The 26,693-nt window shown below is 37.8% G+C and overlaps 1 protein-coding gene across 1 annotated transcript in view; it reads left to right on the top strand.

Annotated features, from left to right (window-relative positions):
* The first annotated feature begins 1,490 nt into the window (after window positions 1–1,490).
* Window positions 1,491–26,693, top strand: part of LOC120774860 — a 169,655-nt gene continuing 144,452 nt past the window's right edge. The window contains exon 1 of the mRNA XM_040104688.1: window positions 1,491–1,544. The gene's annotated coding sequence lies outside the window, so the exon portion shown is untranslated. The remainder of the gene's footprint in view (window positions 1,545–26,693) is intronic.

Below are 26,693 nucleotides of genomic sequence, written 5' to 3'. Positions count from 1 at the left end.
TTTGTATGTTGACTCACATATTGGTCGATATATGCGATATATATGTATATGCGATATGAAGTTACCTTACTGTCAGGAAATGAATTCTCTCCAAATTTCAATTACTAATCAGACACACTGACTAATATTTTCAGTAAAAAGTTAACTAGAGGTACTGAACTCTAAATGTTTGGTACAAAAAGTCTTGAACAGTGTTCGTTGGATTTTGGACCATTTTTTAGCCATACTCTAAAGGCATTATTCGCGTGTAACGGAAAGTGAAAGAATCGAAAGGAATTTAAAATTGTGTTACATGAAAAGTAGGCGTAACAGTGGTGCGATTACGCTCATCTAAATCTGCATCCTTTTTTTTGCGAAGGAATGACGATGCCAAGTTTCATCGAGAAATCTCAATTTTTACTCAATTTACTGCTTGCACTTGCATTATCTGCCCATATACCGACGATGGACTTGTGGGTGGGAAGAACCCGTTAGAGGAGAGGGACAGTGAACTTCCTTATGGATGGGTCAAAGCTTGCGAGGAAGCGTTTACTGTCCGGAGCTCTTTATCAACTCCAGCTGCAGACTTCCTGACTATTGCAGTATTTTCCAGGCAAGGGTTGTAGACATTAGGTAGCAATGAGCCTCGCGCTCATTGATAGTGCGTTCAGGGCTGATCAAGGAGCGCCAAACCTCGCTATCAATAGCAATGCAGATCTTTCTGATAAAACTGGTATGGATGCCAGGCCACAGCGGAATTGCAGGAAATTGTAAAGCAGATGAGCTGGCAAGGAAAAGCACTCTAGAAAAGCTATTGGTAGAATGGGAGCAGTTCGATACCACCATATCTTCTTGTGTTCTACTACTAGATAGCTGGGCTTCGTTGGGCCACTATCGATACATGCGCTGTTCGGAAAGTCGGTTAAAGATCGATCGCAATAGATGTAATGATCTCTTTGTCCTCAGTAAGGCTAGCCTCTCCTTAGTTGTGGGGCTTTTGACAGGCCATTGCCGTATTTGCAATTAGAATCCTACAATACGCCATCTGCAGAAGGTGTACGGAAGAAGCTGAGCTGGAAACAACTCAACATTTCCTTCTTGATTGTCCCGCTTTTGGGATGTCAAGACTCAGACACATCGGAACACATACTTTCAGACATCCCACCAACTGGTGGGCCAGTGCAACTAAGCCTTTTGCTAATTTGTAAGTTCGGACACTAGAGTGCTTCTTTTCTGTGGCCTCACAAAGAACTACGTAGAGCTGTCCAAAAGCTTGCACTAGCCGACAGACGAACTGACATATAATCACTCTGATTTCAACTCATCTCGTCGTTCTCGTCATTTATGGTTTAGGTCTTCCTCTTATCTTAAAGGCTTTACATTATTAGAGACACCTATTATAAATAAAAAAAAACTATTATTACTTTTATTATTTCAATACCATTATGACTAGTTTCCGTAAAAAAATAATAATAACAAAAGCTTATATAACCTTTTTCTTTTTCTTTCAGAACTTGAATCGAGTATTTTTATCGATAACAACAATTAATCACGAATTTACTTAGGTAAGTGTTCATTTTAGTTTTTGAGCACAGTTGTCAAGTGCAACCAGAAACGAGTTAAGGAAATATTTTGTGCGAGTTTATCGGAAGTGTTTTATGCTGAAATCAAAAAACGAGTTCCTAAGCCTGGTTAGGTTTAGGTTAAAAGTCTGAAAAGATGATTATTTTTTAAACTCTTGGCATGGCTCTACGAAATTGTTAGTAGCGTTAACCTTTTTCTTCTTTATTGGCGTAGGCACCGCCTACGCGTTTATAGCCGACTTTTCATTTGGAATGTTGTTTACGTGGCGGGTCACAAACCCAGCGCACAATTCACTTTAGCTTCCCTTTAAGAGGATATTTTTTGGCCCGGAGGATACTTTACCTCAATTCATTCCTGAAATCCTTGAGCAATATGTAAAATAATCGTTTCTGGCCACTCCCAAGTCAATGGCGCTCAGAGAACTATCCTCACTTGCGTGAACTTCTTTCTATGCATGGCTCTCGCCTCCAACCCCAAACACCGAAATAACCAATAAACCCGAGTTTGTCAAATAAAGTGAATTTTACAATCTTAAGAAATTATTTAATTTCAGCCATTCTTAAAGCGTCTTATGACCTCTCGTCTTAATGATTAATATTAGATATATTTACGTGCCTCTATAAGTACCCCAAATAGCAGGAAGTTGCTCTGATTTTCATAATTTTATATTTTCTAATTTGTGGATATTATAATTTACGTGCAACACAAATATCATTTACGACGCTGCGCGCCTATAATTCTTTGAAAACGCCGCCAACCAAATTATGCAGATAGAAGAAATATTAAATTTTCGCAATAATATATCAAAAAGGCGCACAGCGGGGCGTAAAGCCTGACTGCCACTGATTTATTTGACATAATCGCATGCAAAACGGCGATAAATTATATAAACAGACTTGAGACTTGGGGTGTTGCAGCAGAAAAACCAGAAATAAAAACAGAAGGAGAAAATCCTTTGAAAACTCACACACACACACGCGCTCAAGCATGCAAAACGGTAAAACGCTCAAAGAGTTGAGAGCCAAAACAAACCGGGGCTAAACAGAATTCGATTTCATTATCGAAAACTTTGTGATTGGCCAAAGGCGAAAACAAGCAAACAACAATCGCAAAATCAAAGGAGTAGAACAAAAAACAACAACAAATACCAGCGGCAAACAGTTACTTACGTGCAAAAGTTGAGTTTGTTGCAACAACTGTTTAGAAAAACAGCAGCGGCCGCGGTGAAAGCGGCAGCGGGAGCAGTGCCAGCGGTGGCGGCAGCAAAGTGGGCAGCTCCTCGAGTCAAGCGGCGTGTAGTGCCATAAAGCAATTTTCAAGCTGTCATGTGGTTATGGTTTGGACTTCTCTAGTGTTCTTATGCTTTATACAGTCACTTCATGTGTGTTTGTGTGTTAGTATATGCCATGCACGATACAAAAATTGTTTGTTTGCCTTATTATTAGTTTTAGTTGTCTTGCACTTTTGACTGCCTGCCAAAGCAAAATAAAGCCAAACTTGCGAGAATTCGCGCCTCGTTAGTTAGTTTATGCCATGCTAATACCATTGAGCAGCTACGCTATGCCTAAACATTGTAATGAATACCCAGTAGGAAATTTTTGATTATACATACATGATTGCTGTTTTTTATAATGAGACACCTTCTTTTAAGCATATTTTAAAAGTTTTGAGCTGAAATAAATCAATATTAATATATGCTGTCTCGCTTCACCAAGCGTTGGTGAGAGAAGTTTGCCACCATATTAAGGTATCCGCATACTCTCTTGTATCAATTCATTCACTTTCTAACGAGCAGAGAAATGACCAATAGAAGAGAGCTATTATAAATAGTTTATGGCAAGCTAGTTTTCTTACAAAAACTCCTTCGCTCATTCTTTTTCTTTCCCTTAACACTCTTCTTCCCTTGACACTCTCTTTTTCTGTCTCTCATTCACTAATTCTCTCTCACTCATTTTCCATCTATAGTCTCTCTCACTCACTTTCTTTCTATAGTCTCTCTCAATTTCATTCTGTCTCTATATCTTTATCGATCAGCTTATTTTTCTCTTTCACACAATCAAATCATAATATATTAATAAAGTTTCGCTCAACATATTTCCCTCTCGCTCACTCAAGTTATTTTTGTTTCTCCCCCTCTCTCTTTAAAACACAATACTTTGATAAAGTTTCGCTTAACATAGTTCTCTGTCTCTGTTCTCTGTTTTTACCTCTCTCTCACTCAAGTTAGTCGTTCTTTCTCTCTGTCTTTTCTCTCTCTCTCTCTGTCTTTTCTCTCTCTCTGTCTTTTCTCTATCTCTCTCTTTTTTTCTCTCTCTCTCTCTGTCTTTTCTCTCTCTCTCTTTTTCTCTCTCTTTCTCTCTTCCTCTTTCTTTCCAAACCATAACACCTTGCTAAAGTTTCCCAAATTTTCTCTGAGCACGAATTTCCTACTGGGTCACCTACTAGAAATATTCATACCAACCATAGACACATACTTATAGTCATAACTACAATAGGCACGCACGTCGCAACTTCAAGCCACTTAACTCATCGTGCAACTTGGCGCACAACTTGAAAGTCTCGCAAATCAAATTTGAACTTTTGCTACTTCGCACACAATTTACTGCCTTGCCGGCCGCCGGCAACAACAACAGCTCCCTTCCGAGCCCCTTTCGGCCTGTGTCTTTGCGAACTGCTGGCCGGCCCCAAAAACTTAACAGCCTAACTCTACGTCTTCTGTCAGCCTACAGCGCTTGAGAAACAAAACATACAAAAACAAAAGAAAAGCAACCAAAACAGGAGGCTTGGTTTGTCTTGTCCAATAGTTGGCCGAACAGTTTGACTTCTGGCTGACACTTTCCAAAATGGCTAAGGAACGTGCAGCGCGCAGACTTCACTTGCCACCAAGGTATGCGCATGTTTGTGTATGTGGGTGCGGCAGTGCAGCGCAGGCACCAGAAAATCTGTGTGGCAAGCAAAAGTGGCAGCAAATTTGTTACAAATTTTTGTTTGGTTAGTTTCGGAAATCACTTCCCACATTTTGTTGTTATTATTGTTGTTGTCGTTGCATGAACACTAGAGAAATATTTGCGCTTGTTGCCATAATACCAGCGCCATAAACGCACGTTCCAGCAATGGGCCACTGAATTTTTCCTTTACCCACAGTTTAGCGCCGAGATTGCTGCTTCCCTCGTCACTCGCTTGTTCCCCTCTCAGACAGTACGAAAGTTTCGAACCAAAAAAAAATTTGTTCCGAAATAAATTCGAAAACGTGCCACAGCAATCACTTTGCCGCACGCAACAATTTCTGGCATCCATATTCCTTCCACATCTCCCCGCAATAGCAACCGCCCGCTTCGATTTCCTATAAATTTTATTCACTTTTTTGTTTTGAAGAAAAAGAAAATTTCTCTTGACAATTACAACAATCGAAGCACTTTGTTAACGGTTTTGTTGCTTATATTGCCTAACCACTCAACCTCTTTCCTTCTCGGTTTTTGTTTCTGGTATTCATTACCGTTATTTCATTCGTTTTTGCCTGGCTTTTGCGCACTTCGTGACTGCCCGTTGGCGCTTCGCTCACAAACTAATCGAAATAACAATGGCCATTAGTTAAATCCCACACTGGCATTCGATATCAGTTGGTCAGCTATTTGATGCCCCACCCACTCACACATACACACACATTATGGTGTGGCACAAATTTACAGTTACTAAATTCGTGTAGTGGCAGTCAAATGCCGTATAAAATTTGAAAGTTCAATGAGGTCTGCAAAAACCAATGCGAAGAGAAACTAAAAACTTAAGAAAGTGAGAAATAAGTCAAGTTCCGAAAACGGGGAAAACGTGACCACTGCATCTTAGTGGCATAATATTGTTTAGTGCCTTTGGGGTTGTGAAGTGGTAGTGAGTAGTAATTTACGAAAAGTATATACTTTCTTCTAAATTGTTGCTTTGCAGTATGACTTTGGTGGTTAGAGTACAAAGAGCGCTGTAAAAGAGTTGTTTGATGGGAATCAGTGAAGTATAAAAATTATGGTGGAACCGTTTGGCGTTGAGTTCTTTTTCGAACAGTTATCTCTCACAATTTGTTCATGGATCTCGTACTATTTTATTTAAGTCAAAGAAGTTTTCATAAATATATTTTACGCGCCAAGCCAAGATCACAGCCATTGACTTATTGTTAGATGATTGGAACTCGTCTTAACACTTTGTCTTAGTTATTTCATGCAGACTAGTGCTACCTGTGTACTAAAGCAGTCCAAAAGACCATCCTTAATTCGTTTGCTATGGTCGTTATCAAAAGGGGGTTTCTCTCCAGAAGCTTTTTGTTCCTTTTCATTGGGGGCGTTTTTTATGTTGCGGGTCCTAAACTCAACGCACAACCCTGTAAAAAGGACGTTTCGCCATCTCACTTTAGCTCACCTTCAAACGGATGTTCTTTAGCTACCCAGAATGTACTTGGTCTAGGACCGGAAGTCGTGAGCTGCTTGAGCCAATTGTAAAATAATCGTTTCTGGCCTCTCCAGTAGTTAGTTCGGCAAGCTCTAATCAACATCAAGAACTTATGCGTCTGCGAGCTCCTTCTGATCCAAATTGAATCGTAGGAGATCCTCCGGACTACTTGCATCTAGCGAAGTCAATCTCGCCGCAATCGTAGGCGTTCTGACTGGACATTGTTCAATAGGTTCACATGCGATGGAACTAAATATTTTGTCGTTCCTTGCCAAAGCTGTGTGGGAAAGACGAGTTACAATCATTTTATCACTTTCTCTTTTATTTTCTGGCTTTTGCCAGACTGATATTGGAATATTTCAGTAGACACACCTTTGGAGAACCTAGCGAAGTGGCTGGGATTGATATTAACCGCCTTACTAAATTTTTAGTGAGCTGAGAATGCTTTGGCGATCTATAAGGATATGCACTTTAAGACGTTTTTGGATATCACAAGAGAAAAATATCTGTGTAAGTGATATCCGTCGAATTTGGATCAATCTTACGATCTCACCAAACCTAAAGCTCACTCAATGTTGAAGAGATGAGTTGACTTAGATTAACATATACTGTTACTACAAGAAAGCAATGCGACTGGGTGAGCTTGGTACGAGCCAAACCTAAATCAGCAACGTTCCATCGCTTCGTGGTTCCATAAATTCTAAATAAGGTTCCAGCATTCTCAGCATAATTAGAGAATTTTTTCGGAGTAAACTGGTACTCCAATCATTTTTATGCTTGGCTGGGTCCTCATTTTGGCCGATTTAGTTTTACCACACAGCGAGGGGAGAGTTCAATTTTATATCTATCTTTATTAGTAAAATACGCTCGCGAGCTTCAAGTGTTTTCTCTATTTTCAGAGGTGTAAAGTTCGAGAACTCGCCAAATTATGCCACCCTTTGGCTGCTTTAATAATAAATTGTTTCGATAATACGAGTTCTCATCTAAGCAGTCCTTCATAATTTGTAGTCATTACAAAACAACGAAATTCTCTGCTAAATATCTGATGACTCAGCGAGAAGAGTATTGTCTCAACCTCGTCAAAATATCAAAGAGTTCACAGTCGGTTCTTTATCTCGCATAAACTCCTCAAACAACAACTCATTCAGAGTTTTTGTTTCAAAAACTTTTTCCGCGCTATGTTGTCACATTTTCTCTTCAAAAAAACTTTGCTCGAAGACAACAAAAAATTATTGTCTTATGTTAAAATCTTTAATGACACTGCTTGAGAATTATCAGCATCTCCGCTCACATCCTGCACTTAAGTAAGCTCTTTCGCTAAATTTCCGCAGCATACCGCCAGCGTGTTTGCGCCGCCAAGCATGAGCGTGTTTCATTTAATTTTAGCTATCAGTTTTCCAGCATCAGCGCTGCGGCTACAGTTTACACTAACACACACACATACATGCACTGGCGCGCGGTTTGGCTGCCAACTAAGCAATTTCCACCATAAACTAAGCAAAAAAACTGGCAAAGTAAACAAGAAAATCGACGACTTTTGCAAGAAAAGTGCAATCTTGGCTTGGCGCTGGTGTCTGACGCGCTGCAGATTTGCTTTCTTTGCGTTTCTTTGCTGCTGCTTTTCTCCCTAATGTTTTTTTTTGCTATTTAGCACCGCTTTTCTTTGTTTTGGTGGCTTTTTTGTTGGTTTTGTTTTTAATTTTTTGTGTGTTTGTTTTTGTTGTTGTTTTTTGCACTTATGCACTTACGAAATCTACTTACTCGCACGACTCAGTCATCAATTCAGCCCACAAGCGCGCAGGCGAGCGCGTCAGCCAGCCAAGTGGCTAAGCATTTGACCTCATCTTGATAGAGCAGCTATGCAACATTGCTTGCCCATACAACGTACTATTATTTTGCTGTTGCTGTAAGCAGTTAGTGACGTTTTTTTTTTGATTGTTTTATGTGGTAGTGTTTTTGCTCCTCAAGCCGTTAGCTTTTAAGCGTCTCTGTTTTGGCGATAAGTGCCAGCGACAGCCACAGCTTTGACTTGTCTTGCTTTTTGTTATTGTTGTTAGCTCCTTTATGTTTTGTTGCTTACAATTTTTTTATACCCTGAACAGGGAATTTTAAGCTTGCCACAGAGTATAATATCCAGAAGGAATGGTCGGAAATCGATTAGCCTGACGAGCTGAGTGGTCTTAGCCATGTTCCTTGGTCTGTATATACTGTACTTATATCACTGAGTTTTTGAGATATCGCTCTGAAATTTTGCACACATTCTTTTCTCTCTAAGGAGCAGTTTATTTGTTCGAATCGCAGATATCGGCTGGTTATAGCATATGGCTGTCATGCAAACTGAATGATCAAAATCAATTTCTTGTATGGAAAACTTTTTTTAATTTACAATATCTTTTTCCTTTAATTCGGCACAAAGTATTTTTAAGACAATGCAATTCTCTGTGCAAATTGTATATGTAGATCGGACCACTGTAGCATATAGCTACCATACAAATTGACCGCTTCAACTCAAGTTGTATGAAAAAGGATTTTATTTTCCGAGATATCTTCCCGAAATTATGCACATATTAGTTTCTAAGCCGAGTCCACAATTTCCGTGAAAATTATTCAGATCGAACCACTATAGCATATAGCTGCCATACAAACTGACCGATTGAACTCAAACTCTTGTGTGAAAAACTCTTTTATTTTACAAGATATCTTTTTGAAACTAAGCACATATTATTTTCCAAGTCAAATCCACAATTTCCGTGAAACTCATTTAGATCGGAGCACTATAGCATATAGCTGCCACACAAACTGGCTGATCAAAATCTAGAAAAAGGTCCGATTTATGCTATAAAAAATTCAGCTGTGTAGGCTATTATAGCTTCAGTGCAGTCAAAATCAACGTTTCTTCTGGTTGTTGTTTTGTTGTAATTTTTTTGTTAGTTTTCGTTGCTGGTTTTAATGCAACGTACGCCTTATGTTGAAGCAATGATTTGCTAATGTCGTACAGCGCACGGGCATGCATGCAAGTCATCCGTGTCAGCTATGTGGGTGACGTGGATGTTACAAGATTGTTGTGTGATGATAGCAGGAGTTTGGCTAGGTGGACGGACGGACGGACGGTTGGAGCGGCACGTGAAAGGAACGAAAGAAGCGAAACAGCCAAAGGTATGGAATGAAGTGGAGTTTGAAGCTTTGTTGCTTGTGTAACCATGGATGTGTGTATATACATACATGTGTGCGTGTATATATACACATATACACATGCTTGTATTGCAAAACACCTACTACAGCAACAAAAAATCAGAGAAAGTCCAGCAAAGACGCAGTTGTCGGCATGGCGAAGTTCCAATTTTGCCTTCAATGTGCGGTTTCTTCTTGGCAGCCGATCGATACCAACACACCCACCAAGCACTCCACAACTTTGTCTGCAATCTGAAAATGGCAACACTTACCTATTTATAAAGTATATCGTACATTTACGTTTTTAAAATGCGCAGCGCAGGATTGTGTAATGTAAATATACATGTGTATGTGTAGGTGTTGCCAACACTGCTTGTGGCCCTACTAAACACACACACTTACTCTCATGTAACTGCATTGCTCTGTGTTATGGGCAAATCCTTTGAGTGCGACGTGTTTACTTGACAATCGGAAACACACATTTCACGTACGTGACCGATGAAGCCGACCAAGCAGCCACAGGAATGCTTCGCTACAATTCTACAATGCTCACCCAGCACACAGCCCAGCGCACATGATGCCGTCTCCTTCGTAGCGCTGGACATACCTACATGAAAGCGAAGTCAAGACGAAAGCATTGTGTTGGTGTTGTTGTTGTTGGTATTGCCGCTGCTATTGTCGTCTTATCGTGTCTTAATGTCAGTGAAAAATGCCAGGCGCAAGACAGCCGGAAGGAATTCAAAGCCAACCGGCACACCGAGTAATGCCACCCACCCACTGTTGTTGTCCACTCACAGTTGTGTGCATGTATGTGCATATATAGGTATTTTGTACATCTTTTTCAAAAATAAAATACACCGCCTTTGTGGCAATGCATGCGATGAGCTCCTCTAAAAGGAAATATTTTTCAAAAGCCAATGCGATTTGAAGCAGAAAATCCACTACAGAAATAAATAACTTTTTTGTGCGCTTGTGTGTGTGTGTATGCATGTATGCCATAGGGTGAAAGTTGAGGTATGCTATGGAAAAAAAGTCATTTGCTACTTGAATAGAGATAAATACTTTCTGAGAAAAAAGAAAACTTGGTATGCTTTACAAATTACGGAAAATGTTTTGATCCAGAAGCGTCGGAAGCGACAGCGACGGCGTCATGTCGGCCGCGGAAGTCAAATCGCCGTTATATGTTAGAAAAATTGCAATATTTCGCTCCGGAATGCATTGTTGCTTAGCGCTTTATATGCATTATTTACAATATTTATTTTGGATTTGAGAGAGAGAGAGAAAGTTTTATAATAATAAATTTTAAAGCTAATATTTTCTGACTTGAAGATTCACTAAGTAAACAGGACCTTTTGAATCTAGCGCCCCCTGATGGCGCCATCTATATGTCGACTGGTGCGTTAGAATCTGCTATCTTTATCGATATTTCATGACAGTTCATCGATGGAAGTGAAGTTATTGCGTTTCAAGTGTCAGTATGTTTATGTTATCGGTGCGAAAATGAGCTTCGAACAAAGACCTTAAATTTTGTTTTAAAGTTGGTAGAACTTTTACCGAAACGTTTTATCAATTGAAATTAAATTTATGGCGATGACTGCCTATCCCGTAGCAGAGTGCGCGAGTGGTTTCAACGTTTTCAAAGTGGTGAGGACATAAATGACGATCAACATGTGGGCCAATCAAAATCCGTGATCACCGGAAATCCCATCGAAACTGTGCGTGAATTCATCAAAAATCAGCCGAAATCAACTTGAAATTCTTGAAATGGAATTGAACATCTCCAACACATCGATTTATTGGGTTTTTGGCTTACGAATGGTGTGTGCACGGTTAGTTCCACACAAATTGACTGACGACAAAAAATTGCACAGAATCCAACATTCGAAGGACGATTATTTGACCAAAAATCACATTTTAACCATTAATCTTTCCCCGTATTCACCTGATATGGCACCGTGCGGCTTCTTCCTTTTTGAAAAAAATTTAAAAAATTTTCATGAAAGGAAAGCGTTATGCAGACGTAGAGACCATTCAATAGGCTTGCGCCGGCATACTGGCCGCCATACCGGCCAACGAGCTAAAACACTCCTTTGACATGCTTTTGGACCATGAAAAAAGCTATATTGAAGCAGAAGAAGACTATTTTGAATAAAATAAATTGATTTTAGGTCTCGTGTTACCAGTAGAAGTATCGAGCTTCTATATTTTATGGTGCTTACCTTGATCTTCTTGTCTCTAATGCCATAAGGAAATGCCGAGTCTCATAGATAGTCATACAGAGTGCTTACAGAAAGACAAATTCTTACTTCTCCAATGCATGACTTCAAAAACCATTCTCATGGTTTTCAAAAATATCTTTTTCATGAAGATATATCACAAATGGATCACCAAAACCTCATTAACTAGAAACCACAACAACTAGAATAGACACCTTAGTTTAGTTTAGCTTAGGTCGCGCAAAAGAAAGCGATATATCTGACTTGGACAGCTGTGCACGTTGATCCCTTGACATACCCAAAAACTGCTTTAAAAATGGACATTCAGATTCACAGTACATAATAGGTTTTTCAATAAGAGCGCTACATAAGTTTGAAAAAGAAAGGTTGAAAAAGTTTTTAAATTCTTTATTCTTGTAAAAGTACATTCGATGCCATTATGTACCGAATTCGATATCTTTTGCATGGTCGATAAGAGCACGCTTGCAGAAGTCCAAACGCTGAATCCTATATTCGTCGGTATTCAAACATAAATCGGCCGTTACTGCTGCAATTTCACGTTCGATATTCGTACGAAGTTCATCAATCGTCGCTGTCTTGTTGGCATAGACAATAGACTTGATGTAGCCGCACAGGAAATAGTCTAACGCCGTCAAATCGCAGGACCGAGGTGACCAATTGACTGGGCCATTTCGTGATATAACACGCTCACCAAATTTAATTTTCAATAAATCCTTCCTGTTGGAACCACATATTGTCTAAGTCCATATCATCCAATTCCGGCCAAAATATTCGGTTATATTGTCTAAGTCCATATCATCCAATTCCGGCCAAAATATTCGGTTATCATTGAGCGGTAGCGATTCCCATTCACAGTAACGTGCCGGTCTTGATCATCACGGAAGAAGTACGGCCCAATGACATCGCACCAAACCGTAGTTTTTTCGGGATGCAGTGGTGACTCTTGGAGTACCTGTGGATTGCTTTCTGATGACCAATAACGCATATTTTGCTTTTTGAAGAAACCATTCAGTCATAAATGAGCCTCATCGCTAAAATTGATTTTTCGATGAAAATCCGGATCATTTTAAAGTTGTTGCTCAGCCCAATCCACGAACATCCGACGATTCTGGTGGTCAAGCGGTTTCAGTTCTTGTATCAATTTGATCTTGTAAGGATGTACAACCACGCAGTAGTTAGCGCCAACTACCTTACCTACTCTCAAGTGACCTGTCCAGCAATCTACCTTCGGGGATTATTTCCGAGTAACGAGTTTCGTACAATATTTTTGCCAGCCTGACTATGGAATATGATTTACAGGCGACAGACTTGCACATTAAGGTGGCGGGTATTATATTTGGGTTCCAACAATGTTCCAGAAAACTCGATAAGATTAGTTTTAAAGATTCTAAAGTGTGATATATAGATTACCTTTTCCAAATCGGTTCTGATTCGAAAAATTATCGATTTAATAAGACTTCAGATATGATTTCTTCTAAAGATTTCGTATCTATGAAGACCGACTGATCTTCAAACAAAATTCAAGATTACTAAGTTCTCATATATACTATAAGCTTTTATACAATGAACTGTTAGCTTTGAAACTGGCATCCAGTAAAAATATTGCATTATGTTAACTTAGAAACGTCATTGAATTTTTATGGCGAGGGGTCTTACAATTAACTTGTTTATTTAATTTCTTTTAACAAGTTCTTACTTTTTTCGAAAAGAGTGCGGCTGTATGGCTATGATAACATGATAGAATCCGAATTCATATCCAACTCTTATAATTTCGAAAATATTTGCTTTCAACTACCAAATTTCAACATGCAATTGCAAAACACCTGCTTTCCTCTAAACAGTAAAGTTATGAAGGCGTTGCCACCCAGTCTATTAGACCTCACACACACACACCTGCACATTTGCACTCATGTAATTAATTGCACTCACGTGAATACAATCGGCTACCTGCTGTAAGAACACACACGTATGCGCGTAATAGTGGCTGCTTTTATTGCTTTTGTTGTTGGCCTGCAGCACGTCTGCACTACTGCGCTCGCCGGCGTCTCGCATTTCACTTACTGCCATTCCGGTTGTGCCACCGTTTCGGTTATTACACGTGCAACTGGCGAAAAGGCACGTACAACACGTGTAATTAATTCCTCTTTGCCGTCATTTGCGCATTCGCCGCCTGTCGGTGTGTTTGTCACCCTCTTGTGAGTAATTAAGACGGCGTAAAATTATGGAAGTGTTTTCCGTATTTTAATTTTTTTTTATATTTTTGAAACTTGAAAAAACATTCGTAGTTGTACTAATAACTACAGAAACGTTGTTATCGCAAAGTTCCGTGGGTTATGATTGATAGCACCCAAGGGTAAGTTTGACTGCAGTTGAAGTGTTGGAAAATTTAAAAAGTAAATATGTACACCGTTATGTACTTTTGACATTTTAATAGTGTGATTTGCTTTTGTTGACTCACATTGGAGTTTTTTTCTTATTATTTTTAAACACCCTGTGAAAGCATTAGGGTATTGTTTAGGGCTTTGTTTTAAATTTTTTAAATATGTTCAGTACAGGAATTAAAAGTTGAAAAACTTTCCTGATTTCACAACGTTCTGAGTTATGGCTTAGATTGCTGCAAATATTTTTTCAGAACTTGAATTTTTTTTTACCAATCTTTGTGCGGTTGTTGGTAAGGTTGTTTTTTGAGAATGAGCTTTTCTGTTGATTCTTATCATTCTCATTGCTTCCGCGTTGCTTGCGAGTTTCAACAAGTTTTATACACCCGCACTAGAAGAAAAATGTTACTCCATTCAGCTACTATTTACATTCCATACCATATCTCTCTTCCTCCTCTTTTGATCTCGAACGATGCTTAACCATCGCTTGCTGTCGAAATTGAGTTTTTTGGCATTTGACATTTGAGATGTTTGGTTATGCTCAACGCAATAATCTCGATCTGTAGGATATGTAGACAATTGTGTCTATCTACTGCTAGATATTTGCTATTTATTCCACGTATTTGGATTCAAGAACACTAGTCTCTAACTGATCGATTTCCAAAACATTTTCCGCACGATTTGGATTGGAATTTTATGATGTTCCTTGCAATATCCACGTCGCACCAATATGGTCGGCTGGATGCAGTGACACGCCGACGTGGAAGCTCCAGTCTTGTCAGAACACTGCTTCCCGGACTACGACAGGATGCCTCTTGATTTCTCTTATCGATGACCTGCATAATGAGGACCGTATGCTCCCAATTAAGGAGCATAATGAACTTCTCACCAAGCAGTTCGTGCTGGGGTGCTTTCGCAGTTACCTGCTTCGAACAGATCCGCCTTCTAGGATCATCAAGAGATCATTTCCCAACTACGTCGACGATACCAAACAATACTCCGACCAGACTTGAGACGGAACTAACTTCCGACATAAACTGACCACCATCACAGTGGAGGCAACCTTAATCCTTACCATCCTAAAGCAGATTAGGTACCCGTTACAACAACAATAACAATGTTATTTGTATAAATAAGTCTGAAATTCAATTTCACTTACATATTTAGTTCTCTGACTTTATCTCGCACTCCTGATTTGTCAGAAATTGGTTTCATAAAACTTCCAAACCATAATCTCTAACATGGAACCTGTTCAGTAAAGTCCATTTAACGCCAAATTCAATCAGAAATGCACAACAAACTTTCCTCTAATTAATATGCTCTTAAATTATTATTACTACCAATTAGTAATGCATTTTAGACCATGATTGCTGTATAAATGCAGTCAATTAAAAAATGTTGCCTACAATTAGGTGCTTACTCAAAATCTTAACATGGAGCAACCGTCCGAAACTTAAACGAAATAGCGAGCCACAAAAACCTAACCTCAAAATTAAATGCATCTAAAATACATTTCCATACATTTGTATATACCATCATACTGATTAAGTGAATGCAACGAAAAACGTTGCCTACATTTAGGGGTTGCTAATGGCGACTGTGCACTGAAAATTTTATAATTGTTTCTTCATATGAATATTTTCTTTAAAATATCAACAGGGAGTATCCAACAGATCCGAAATCTATACAGTTAGGCCCAACAAATGAGCCTTCAGTTATTATGCTTTAAAAACTGTGGAATTTAGACCAAATATTGCTTATTAAAATACGGCTTTTAAATAACGTTGCCTACTGTCCGACACTTTCGAAACTTTTTTTTTATCGAAGACATGCACCTGAAACGGTGTAGGTGTATAAGCAATTGCCGATTTTTTTCTTTTAACGATATATGCAGAAACTAACTCAAAATCGGTTTAGTTAGCTTCATCGCAACCGAAACTACATGAGAAGTAAAGGGAACTAAACTCAAAATAAATTAAATGTATTGCCATTTTGTGTAAAGCTAAAAGCAATGAAAAGCGTTGCCTACATTTAAGCGCTTCTGCAACTATTTTATCGAAGTCATGTACCTGTAAGGGTATAAAATGAAAAAGAAATGGTTGTTAGTTTGACAGCACAAAATTAATTCTGTAAAATTAAAATTTTAGGATAAACCTTTCAGAGCACCCCCGATAAGCATTTTTTTTTTATAGAAAATCAAACAAAACTAAAATTCACTCATGAAAAGCTGTGACCGCCGCCAGGATAAGTTGCGCAAGTCCCTCAACTCAAATGCTTGAACGATTTTCATTAACACTTAGGTATTTTGTGCATTTCGCGCCCACAGCATTCGCGAAGAAGCTTCACTGCAAGTGCGTAACTGTTTTTTTTTTTTGCTCACAACTATACGCATAGTCTACATAGATTGTCTACAACAAAAAGCAAAGTGTGAAATGCAAATGCGCGCCATGCAGCGACGCCAGCTGTAAATGCACGCCGCGCCGCAGCGCCACCGCACCGAGACGTGCAGCGCGTGCAAAGTGCTTTTCTGATTAAACATTGCATACAACAATAGCAACGCGCAAAGCTACTAAAACCAGTTAACAGCGAACACCAAGTGCAGTGCGCGGCAGTTAGCAGCGGCGAGACGGCGGGGAGGGCGTCATAATATTACAACATAAAATTTATGAATATTTTATCTAATTCCTAACACTTTGATATGTAAAATAGTTGTAGTTGGTGTTGCAAGCAGAAGGAACACCAGTCGTCGACGGTCGCTGGTTGAAACAGCCGGGAGGAGTGTTGTGAAGGAGCGGCAAGTGCATGGAGCGTGGGAGCGCTTGGTGGTAAAGCAAGTTCTTGCGACAAGGCAAAGTAGGAGTTGCCGCTCGAACAGTGGGTGGGCCAGCAACACACACACGCACACACACACACACACACGGTATAGTAGCGCTCAAATGGACTTTGTCTAGGAAGTTTTAATTGCAGGCCAGACAAGCCAAAATCGCTTTCGAAGCTTTGCCGCAAAACGAACGCGGCCTCAGCCAAGCCAAAACAAGTACTTATGAGTGTGTGTTTATGTGTGTGAACGCGTGCATTTACATACAATTTTTTCACTTTGCTCGCCATTCAAATGTCATTTCGTCATGCCATAGCTGTTATTATTAATTTCACCGCCCCACCTTCGTTATCCGCAACCTCAACCTCTTTAATAAAGCATTGCTTATGTAATATATAATTTATATACATACACATACATATTTTACATGCGTACAGACATATATTTTGGTTGTAATTATTATTGCTCGCTGTAATTCGCCGACGAGTGCGTGCAATGCGTTAATGTGCCTCGTCATTTGCTGGTTGTGCACGGCGTACGTGAATTTGTGGCAACAAGTGCATACATACATGAATGCCTACATATGCATATACACATAAACACAAATATATGTAATTATGAGCCCATTGCACCGTGTCTGTGTCGGCATAATAGTCAGAACGTCAAACGATTGTCACGTAGCATGTAACAAATGGCGCAAAGCACGCCAACTGCAACACAACTGACAACTGCAGTGATAATCGTTGTATTGTATTAAATATACATAAATAAGGTTGTAAGCGCGTTCATGTGTCCACAAGGTTATCTACTTAAGATTTTGAGATATACTTACGTATATTCGAAAATTCAAAATCAGCCGAGATTTAATGAATTATGTGATCTAAAGTGTCGTTAAGCGATTTGTGATGAAAGAACTGGGATGGGATGCCAATAATATAATTAATAGCCGTTTAAATCTATTTATATCAAACTACAACTATCCTAAGAATATTTTCCGAAAGCAATTTTAATAGTTTGTGTAGTATACTCATGGCCAAACTGGAAATAAACTCGAGTTTATGGTTTCTTGCTTATATAAAATTCTCCAGATTTTAACCAGCCTAATAGTATCCTAAAAACTGACTTTAAAAACTTGCATAATATATTTAGGCCTAAACTCGAGTTTAAGGCTTTGTGTTTATACAAAATGATTCGGCAAACCACTAGTTGACTAACTAAGCAATAAAAAACAAAGCTAATTTAAGAAGTATATTCATCAAAACACGAAATAAACTTGAGTTTATGATTTCGTATTTATATAGAACTCTCCAGATTTATAACAATCGACCATCAAACTGCCCAAACAGCATTCTAAGAAACTAACTTAGAAGTTTGTATAAGATATGCATGCCGAAACTCGAAATAAATTCGAGTTTAAGGCTTTGTGTTTATACAAAAGTATAGAACAAACTACTATTAGACCCACTTAACGATAAAAAGCAAAGCTAACTTTCAGAGTTTGTGAAGTATATTCAGTTAAACACCAAATAAACTCGAGTTTATGGTTTTGTCTTTATATAAAGTTATACAGATTTTTAGCTAACCACCCTAATAGTAGCCTTCGAAACAAATTTTAAAAGCTTATTCATGCTTAAGCTCGAAATAAACACGAGTTTAAGATATTGTGTTATACAAAAGTATTCAGCAAAACACCATTAGACTAAGCGTACGGTAACATACAAAACTGACTTTGATAATTTGTATAGTATATTAATATAAACACGCTATAAACTCGGGTTTAAGTATTCTTCTTTATATAAAACTACACAAACCAAACTCACAGTTTCTTACGAACTTAGGAAACTAATTTCGTATAGTATAGAATCATGTCCAAACTCGAAATAAACTCGTGTTTAAGATTTTCATATACATATGACATGAACATAAACTCGAGTTTGCAGTTTGGTGTTTATGAAAACCTATTCAATTTCATATAAAACTACCACATATATTTACAAAATCTCATTTTTACCAGAGTTTAAAGTTTTTATTTATTAAAAAGGTTCACAGCAAATCTGAAAATACCATTCAAATCAAGGTTCTATATACATAAACTTCAAAAGGAGTTACAAGCGGGTTAGAATATTAATTATCTTTAAGCAACTGGCAACAACGCCGAACTCTTCCGCCCCGTTTTCATCAGTCGCTTTGTCGACTTGAAATATTTTCGTCCTGGCTTTGTGAATACCGAACCTGATCTTTATACCCTAAACAGGGTATATTAAGTTTGTCACGAAGTTTGTAACACCCAGAAGGAAGCGTCGGAGACCCCTTAAAGTATATACATATATAAATGATCAGTATGTTGAGCTGAGTCGATTAAGCCATGTCCGTCTGTCTGTCTGTCCGTCCGTCCGTCTGTCTGTATATATACGAAGTAGTTCCTAGGTTTTTAAGATATCGTTTTGAAATTTTGCAAACGTCATTTTCTCCTCAAGAAGCTGCTCATTTGTCGGAACCGCCGATATCGGGTGACTATAACATATAGCTGCTATACAAACTGAACGATCGGAATCGAGTTCTTGTATGGAAAACTTTTGCATTTGACAAGATATATTCACAAAATTTGGTTTGGATTATTTTCTAAGGCAACAGTGTAATCTCCAAAAAAATTGTTCAGATCGGATTACTATAGCATATAGCTTCGATACAAACTGAACACATAGATACTAAAAGAAATGCACCTGTGAAGGGTATATTAGCTTCTGCGCAGACGAAGTTAACGTTTTTTCTTGTTTTGCTAGTTTTCGATTGAGCTGTTTCTCATTTTGAATAAGCTACCGGTCGTCTTCTATTCCTAATTTAGACTTGTTCTGCAGCTTAACACACCTTAGGACTTTTTGTCAGGCTCTTCTACAAGGGAAAACCAAACGCGAGCACGAGGACTCCTTGAGATATCCTTGGCGGGTAGGAGCCTTCGTTTGAGGTCTTCAAAGGCCTCGCCAGTTTGTGCAACGCTACCTGTCAGGAAATCCTAAGAGATCTATATCGTACACTTAATGACCCTCTAGCCTCTAAGGGTTTCCGAGCTTAACAGTAGACACGACAATCGGACGTCAATCTCGACCCCATCTCTTCTGAATGGTGTTAAGTGAGGAGGAGTTTACGTCTATGATAAACATTTACAGGCAATCGTCTTCGCTAAAATGTCTAGCTGTTGTTGTGCTGTTTGGCTCAGCTCCCCCTTGTTTTAGTATTTTCGGCAGAGTTTTCACTGTTTTGTTGTGGGAGCGATTCCTTTTCTGGTAGTTTATTTCGCAGGAGGTGCCGTTTGTTCACTTTCAGTGATCTTTCGTATTTTTTGTAAAAACTATCCTTGGTGCTTGATCTCCTCCACGTCAACCGAGGTGCCAGCAACTAGATCCTTGGTTATCCTTCCGAGTTCAAAGACTGCCATCTCGTGTTGGGTTTTTTGCAATTGATTTTGTAATTTCTTTCTCTATTTGTGCATTATCTCTCCTTTGGCTACCTGTGTACTCTGACTGGTTCTCTTTTGTGCTTTGGAGATAGACTGTTCCATATTTAAGATTTGGATACTTTGGTCTGTATCATCACTTTTTGCTGCTGTCGCTAGTAGCGCACTTTTCATTATACCTAACCTACCATAGGCATAAGCTAAAGCAAGCCATAAGAATAAGCACCGCTTCGCTTTGAGTCGGCAGCAAAATTATTTAATTACTAAGCATTGTTACAGTATGAAAAAGCGGCAGCATGCACGCATGTAAACGTGATCTGCCGGTAAGAAATACTGTGATTCCACAAGGAAATTTCAAATGAAGGACAAGCAGTGTGCTACTTAAGAATTTTGCTAAATTTTATTGCCTTCCTTCTTGTGCCATTTGTTTTAGTTTTGCTTTTGTTTTTCGCATTTTTCTTTTTCCTCATAATTACGCACTAATTTGCTTTACTCATTACCGAGAGTCGAAATTGTGGGCATGAAATTTACGCAGAAATTAAAAGTAGGAGAAGAAAGCACATGAGAATGAGCCCCGCTTAGCCGCAGCTCAACTCCATCTCGCATTTGAAAAGCCCAACGGAAGCAGCCGACATTGACATACTATAACAAAGTAGCCATGAAAAATTTACTTCGTTTTTTTTCTTAATTCTTATTTGGCTTTCTTACATTTTCGTTAAATGCTGACAACAAAACAGTTTTGCTCTGCATTAAGCCCACCACCCGCTCGTCCGCTCTGTCTCGTTTGCCTCGGCTTTAGGTTTAATGTGATTTTCTTGGCTGAAAGTCGTTAGCTGTCGTTAGCACGGTAGCCAGTCGTCGGCATGTCAGGTCTGTCAGCCGCTGCCTCCGCTTTCATTTGTCTCAGTTTCAGTGTCGGTGGCTTCTTGTTGAGCTAGTTGGGTCATTAAAATTAAATTTAATAGTTGCCAGAATTGCTAAATGGTCAACGAAAACAGACGAATTATTTGCGTCGCTTAATGTACGCACTTTTTTGTTTTCCTTTTTCCCTGATCTTCTTCCTCTTTGGAGTGGCTGCTTACAAATGTGCGTAATTATATGAAGAAGCCGGTTTGTCGAAGCACAAATTTACTGAGAAACGATTTTTCAGTCTTGGAAATCTTTGGCGTGATTATTTTTTTCGGTAATTAGCCGAAATGTCTTGGAAATTACAGTTCTCTGTTATTTAAAAAATATTAAGACTAATTACGGATTAAAATAATTATATGTATGTAATTAATTTTGACTTTAAAAGCAGTCAATTTTTGTATAATTTGGTTATTAGAATATCTCAAAATTCAGAACGTCAAAGCTTGGAGTTTTATGGGTGGTTTGTGGAAGAAATTATTGCAAACAAACACTGGAATTGAGAAGTATTTAAAAAGTCCAAACAAAGAAAGTATAAAGGTTTCGAAGTATGAAGAGGATTTTTTTACTTGTAACCGGAAGTTTAATACGGCAAAAACGTCAGCAATATTGCTCAATATAACCGAGTAAAAGTGATTTCAAGCAAAATTTCCAAGAAATAGAAGACTGTGATGTCACAACTTTATAATCTCGACAAGATAGTCAGTATGGAATATGCATAGGTCTGCTGAAGCACCGTTTTGTGAATAATTTGTTGCCATTAAAAAGATAATTTCATAATACCACTTTCATAAAAAAACCCTCGTTTTTATTGATAACAACCAGGCACAGTCGATTTTCAGAAGCTTCTCTTGTTGCTATGTAAGGACGATGTATATGAACTTCCCTATCAAGCTCCTTGCGGTCTGGTGAAAAACAACTCCTCTCATAAACGAAAACTGACTGCTTCTGGACGGCACTGAATGCCCTTTTGGCAGTACAGGTCCAAATTATGGGTTTGGTCATAGGGGAGCAGCTGATGATTACTTGTCAATCCCAACAAACACAAAGCAAAACCTTTTTTACCGTCAATTCTGTCTCGGACACCGTTTGCGCCACAGCGATTCGACCACGATCCCTTTGCTTCGTTTAACATTTTCGTAATTGACCCAGTTATTATCACCAACAACAATTTGCTTCCGAAGAATGACGTATTTTCTCTTTTCTGGTTTTTGTCTTTGAAATGAGCTCGTGAACGTGGCTGAGTCCAATAATCACTAAACTGTTTTAGAGTTGTTTTTACTAGGAAATCTTATGTCTCTAACGACATATAGAGCAGACTTATTGGCCATATATCACCCAAAATAAGTATTAATACCACTTATTGAAAAAAGAATGGATTTCTTTTATTGAACCCACATTAGCCGAATTTGAGCTCCTATACTCCAGTGGGCGATACAGGAATACCATCACATGTCACCACAGTAAGATTAGAAATATGTGGAAACAACACAAATAAGTGCTTACATCCTTGTTGTACATTTTATATCACTTGATGCTTGGAGGATGGACATCAAACATTAACCAACCTTTTATGGCCGAAATTGGAAGAAATTGGTCTTGATAACATCTGGTTCCAACAAGACGGCGCTAGGTGCCTCACAGCATGCGCAAGAACACAAACAAAAGTTTGGAGCTTCGATTATTTCCAGAGATTGTGTTATTGAATAACCTCTAAGAAGTTGTGATTTAATCATTGTATCACTTCTTGTGAGTTTATTTGAAGTCATTGGTTTTTATCAATAAACAATAAACCAGACTCTCTTCAATCTTTAGAAGTTAATATTGTATGTATGTGTTATTCATGACAGACGACTTGATTTAGTGGAAAAAGTACTCGAAAATTTGGGGCCATCGAATTCGTTCCTGTAAAAAAAGTCATGGAGGCCTTTCAAATCATATTAAAATCAGAAGAATCGATGGTACTTCACATTAAATAAAAAACATTTTCCTTAACAATTAGAGTGTTTATTTTTTTTGAAAATAAATCGTATCACTCTTACTGGAAAACCCCGCATTTATAAAGCACTCATTCACGGTTGATTAAGGGAAGAGCACTAGAAATGTTTTGATGTTTAATTTCCACGATTTAAAAAGGTAAAAAATTCCATAGTTATTTACCGAAGTATGCCAAACCATATAAAAAGATACTTAGTTTTTTTTGACAATTATTTTGACAGCTATCAATCTAGGGGATGCTATACCGGTAAATCTACTAAAACTCGCTAGAGCATTTAAAATTGCTTATTAAATATTCAACGCTTCAATACATTTTTACTTACATATAGAATATCATTTTCATTAACCAGGAAATATGCTGATAATAATCCATCACTTTAAAATTAACATAAATTATAATTTCTAATTAATCTAACACTTGCTTACACAGTTCAGTGAGCTGATTAAGCAATCAAAATGCAAAGTTATTTACATAGCTGTCTATGTTTAAAGTCCACATATTTAACTTCTGTAAATTAATTACTCACATGTAAGTACATATATGTACACATATATGAATGTATATCTGTTTAAATGTGTATATATATATGTATATATAGGTAAGCTTATCGGCCACTCAGCCAGACAGCGCTCAAACAGATTTGGAAAACACGAAACCAATCAATAACCTAAAATCTGGCAGCGACCGTTAATAAATAAATAAATATTTGCGCAATTAAATTGACACCAAAAAATTGAAATAAATGTAAATAAATGCACGCGGAATTGACTAAATTGTTGGCATTAGCCGGGAAGTTCATTTGTTGTGATTTGAATGTGTGAAGTTGAGTGCTTTTTCAGGGAAGTTGACTAAGCTAGAAATATAGTCAGCAATAGCATGAATATATTTTCGGGAAAGTTATAAATATTTTATGCTGGCTGTAAGCTAAAAAAGTGAACTTGCCACAAAAACAAGGCGCCTAAGTTAGCTCGTAAATATTTCTCTGCGAAAGCGCAAATTGTTGATAAATTGCAAATCTAATTAAAAAATCAAATACACAAACCGACAAACTAATTGTAATTGATACTTTAAAATTATAGATCCACAGCTGTTAGTAAATTTATATACAGGGTGAGCTATAGATTTTTCTTTTTATTCAAAATTTGTTGTAGTCTAAAATTTGTTGTAGTCTAAAACATTTGAATCTAGTACCTATATTGGATGTGTTTGAAGTAAAGCATCCTATTATCTCACTTTTGGTGCTTGTTTTTGGCTATTATCGACTGCCTTCCTAAGGGGCATACTAGCGAGACAGCCTGAAAAACAGTAGTTTTGGGAATGTAAAAAAGTAGAAAAGAAACAATTTATACATTTCAATATTTCAAAAATATATTTACACCCACTTACCCAATACCCACAGTAAAATTAAAAAAAAAAAACAAATTACTTTCATATTTTTGATAAAATTATACGCAATCTCCGACGACGCTAAAGTAAAAGTCTTCTACTTCTGCACTGATTTCCACTTTCTCCGCGGATGAAATCTGAGTCAAAACTCTCTTCTAGAAAATATTGTCCGTCATTAGTTACAACATTCGTTGTGTTTTTACGTGAGTGCCTGCCGACGACAGCATCGTAGGGTTTAGAAGCACATAAATAAAAACACTGCCTTGATTAGCGCCCCGAATAATATTAGCTTTTTGCAAACTTTAAAGTATTTGTAAGTATTATTTGGTTCCAATTATTTAGGTGGAAAATATAGTTTTTCCACCTTGGTCGAGTTCGAAGCCGTCTTAAAACCTCTGCCACTGGTCTGGCACCCAGCCGCAATGCGACTCCACACTGAACTGAATTTTCATTTCTACCTGCCTTTAGGTTTAAACCACAGCCACCACGAATCTTTTAAAAAAGCCAAACCCAATGAGCAGATTGGAGCGAACTCCAAGTGCTAACTGCTCCTGTTGGTACCAGATTAAAGTCTCCGGTTAGACCTTGTAGCTTCTGCTACGAGTACTACCTGTTGAACACCCAACTCAATGACTGGTGACATTTTTCGCTTGAACTTCTAATGTATTTTCTTTAGAAGGAATCTGATTAAAAGTCTATAATAACAGTCCAAGCTGAGTGTTATAGCACTTTTTCTAACAAGGATATATTTTTACAGTCGGGAAAAGACCAAAAATTGGCAAAATGGCGGCCTTCTTTTAAAAAAAGAGTTGAGTTTTACTCAAAACTTTGATATTTTTTGGTCTGCTAAAATTTGGTTTTTGATTAGATCAAAAAACTGGGAGGTTATCGTATGGAGAAACATGAGATTATTTGTTTCCCAGTAATGACTAAAGCTGATTCTAAAAATGTTGTACGAGAAAAAGCCGTTAATGATAAACTGATGGAGCTCATTGAACTGAGCAGTTACACTTTCGAAGATTGTAACTCAATAGTATTGTAAGTATGATCTATCGATTTATTTCGCACTTGGTTTTGCGCGCGGCTTAAATTCAAAGGATCATAATATTGAATATAATTGAATTCTTCTTAAAAGTCTCCAAATAGGCTCCGAAGTGTCAAATATCAATTCCGAGCATGATATTGTTTCGATTTTTGATCGCATATTATCGAATTTGGCTTTAAAGAACAAACTTATCATTTTCCAAAAATACTACATACGATAAATTGTGGAAACTATGGATGGTAGAAGTCTGTGCCTTCACTTTTTGGTCCTAAAAAATGTTTACTTATAGCCTCTATAGTACGGCACTAAAGGTATTAAATGATAAAAGTTCTTGTCTCCACCTTCCGGTCCCAAAAAATTCACTTATAGCCTCTATAGTACGGGACTTATGGCCTTAAATCGCAGCAAAAGTTGGTATAGTACTATATCTATTCCTTAAGGGGGTATTCTGGTTTAGAAATTCGAAAAAATCGATTTTTTTTTGACATATTTTTATAGTGCAACCCTTCAAGAAAATGTCCCTAAGAGAATTTTTCGAAATTCGAATTATTTTCCGAGTTACAGCTCATTATGTGACTCCGACTCCGTCTGCGCGCGACTAGTTCTCAAACTTTAAACTCGTTTTTCTCATAACTACTTTTCTAGACACGATGTACATTATATCTCAAGTTCTACTCAACCAATTTACATGAAATTTTACACAGAGCTTTCTTATACATTATAGTATCGCACTACGAAGAGCTTTCGAAAGAGTTTTTCTTTTATTTATAAAAAATTCCGAACCACAAAAAAACGGAAAATACGAAACTTTTTTTCAAATCTCCACTATTTTGTAAAAAAAAATATTTTATTTTTTCAAAAACGTTTCGTAGAGCGATAACTACACTTCTACTCTTCACGGATTTCGCATAAATTTTCATTTGAGGTCACGGAAAGGATTTATATCCTGCACACCAGGACAAGCCATTGTTTCATCAGTCTCTACTTCGCCGACCTGCAGTTTTTTGAAATTTAATTTTCTTTTCTTATTGTATTTATATTTTGTATTCTTAGAATATCAATAAAAAGCATTAAAAAATGGATGGTCAAAATAATTTTTAATTTTTTTTTATCGCGTCAAAAAAATACCTAAAATTCGGGCTTCTAAACCAGAATACCCCTTAAAACTATTAGTTGCACTCCCAGCAAAGCTTTATTAATATAATCAAGAAATAATGATTGTTTTTAAAGGAATATTTACAAAGAATTAGAATGCCTTTGTTGTCATGACTTCAAAATCTCAACAGAATTGTCATCCACCGA

Source organism: Bactrocera tryoni, chromosome 4 (genome assembly GCF_016617805.1).
Source record: "Bactrocera tryoni isolate S06 chromosome 4, CSIRO_BtryS06_freeze2, whole genome shotgun sequence".
In the NCBI taxonomy this organism is placed as follows: Eukaryota; Metazoa; Arthropoda; class Insecta; order Diptera; family Tephritidae; genus Bactrocera; species Bactrocera tryoni.
This window is presented reverse-complemented; position numbering and strand designations above follow the sequence as displayed.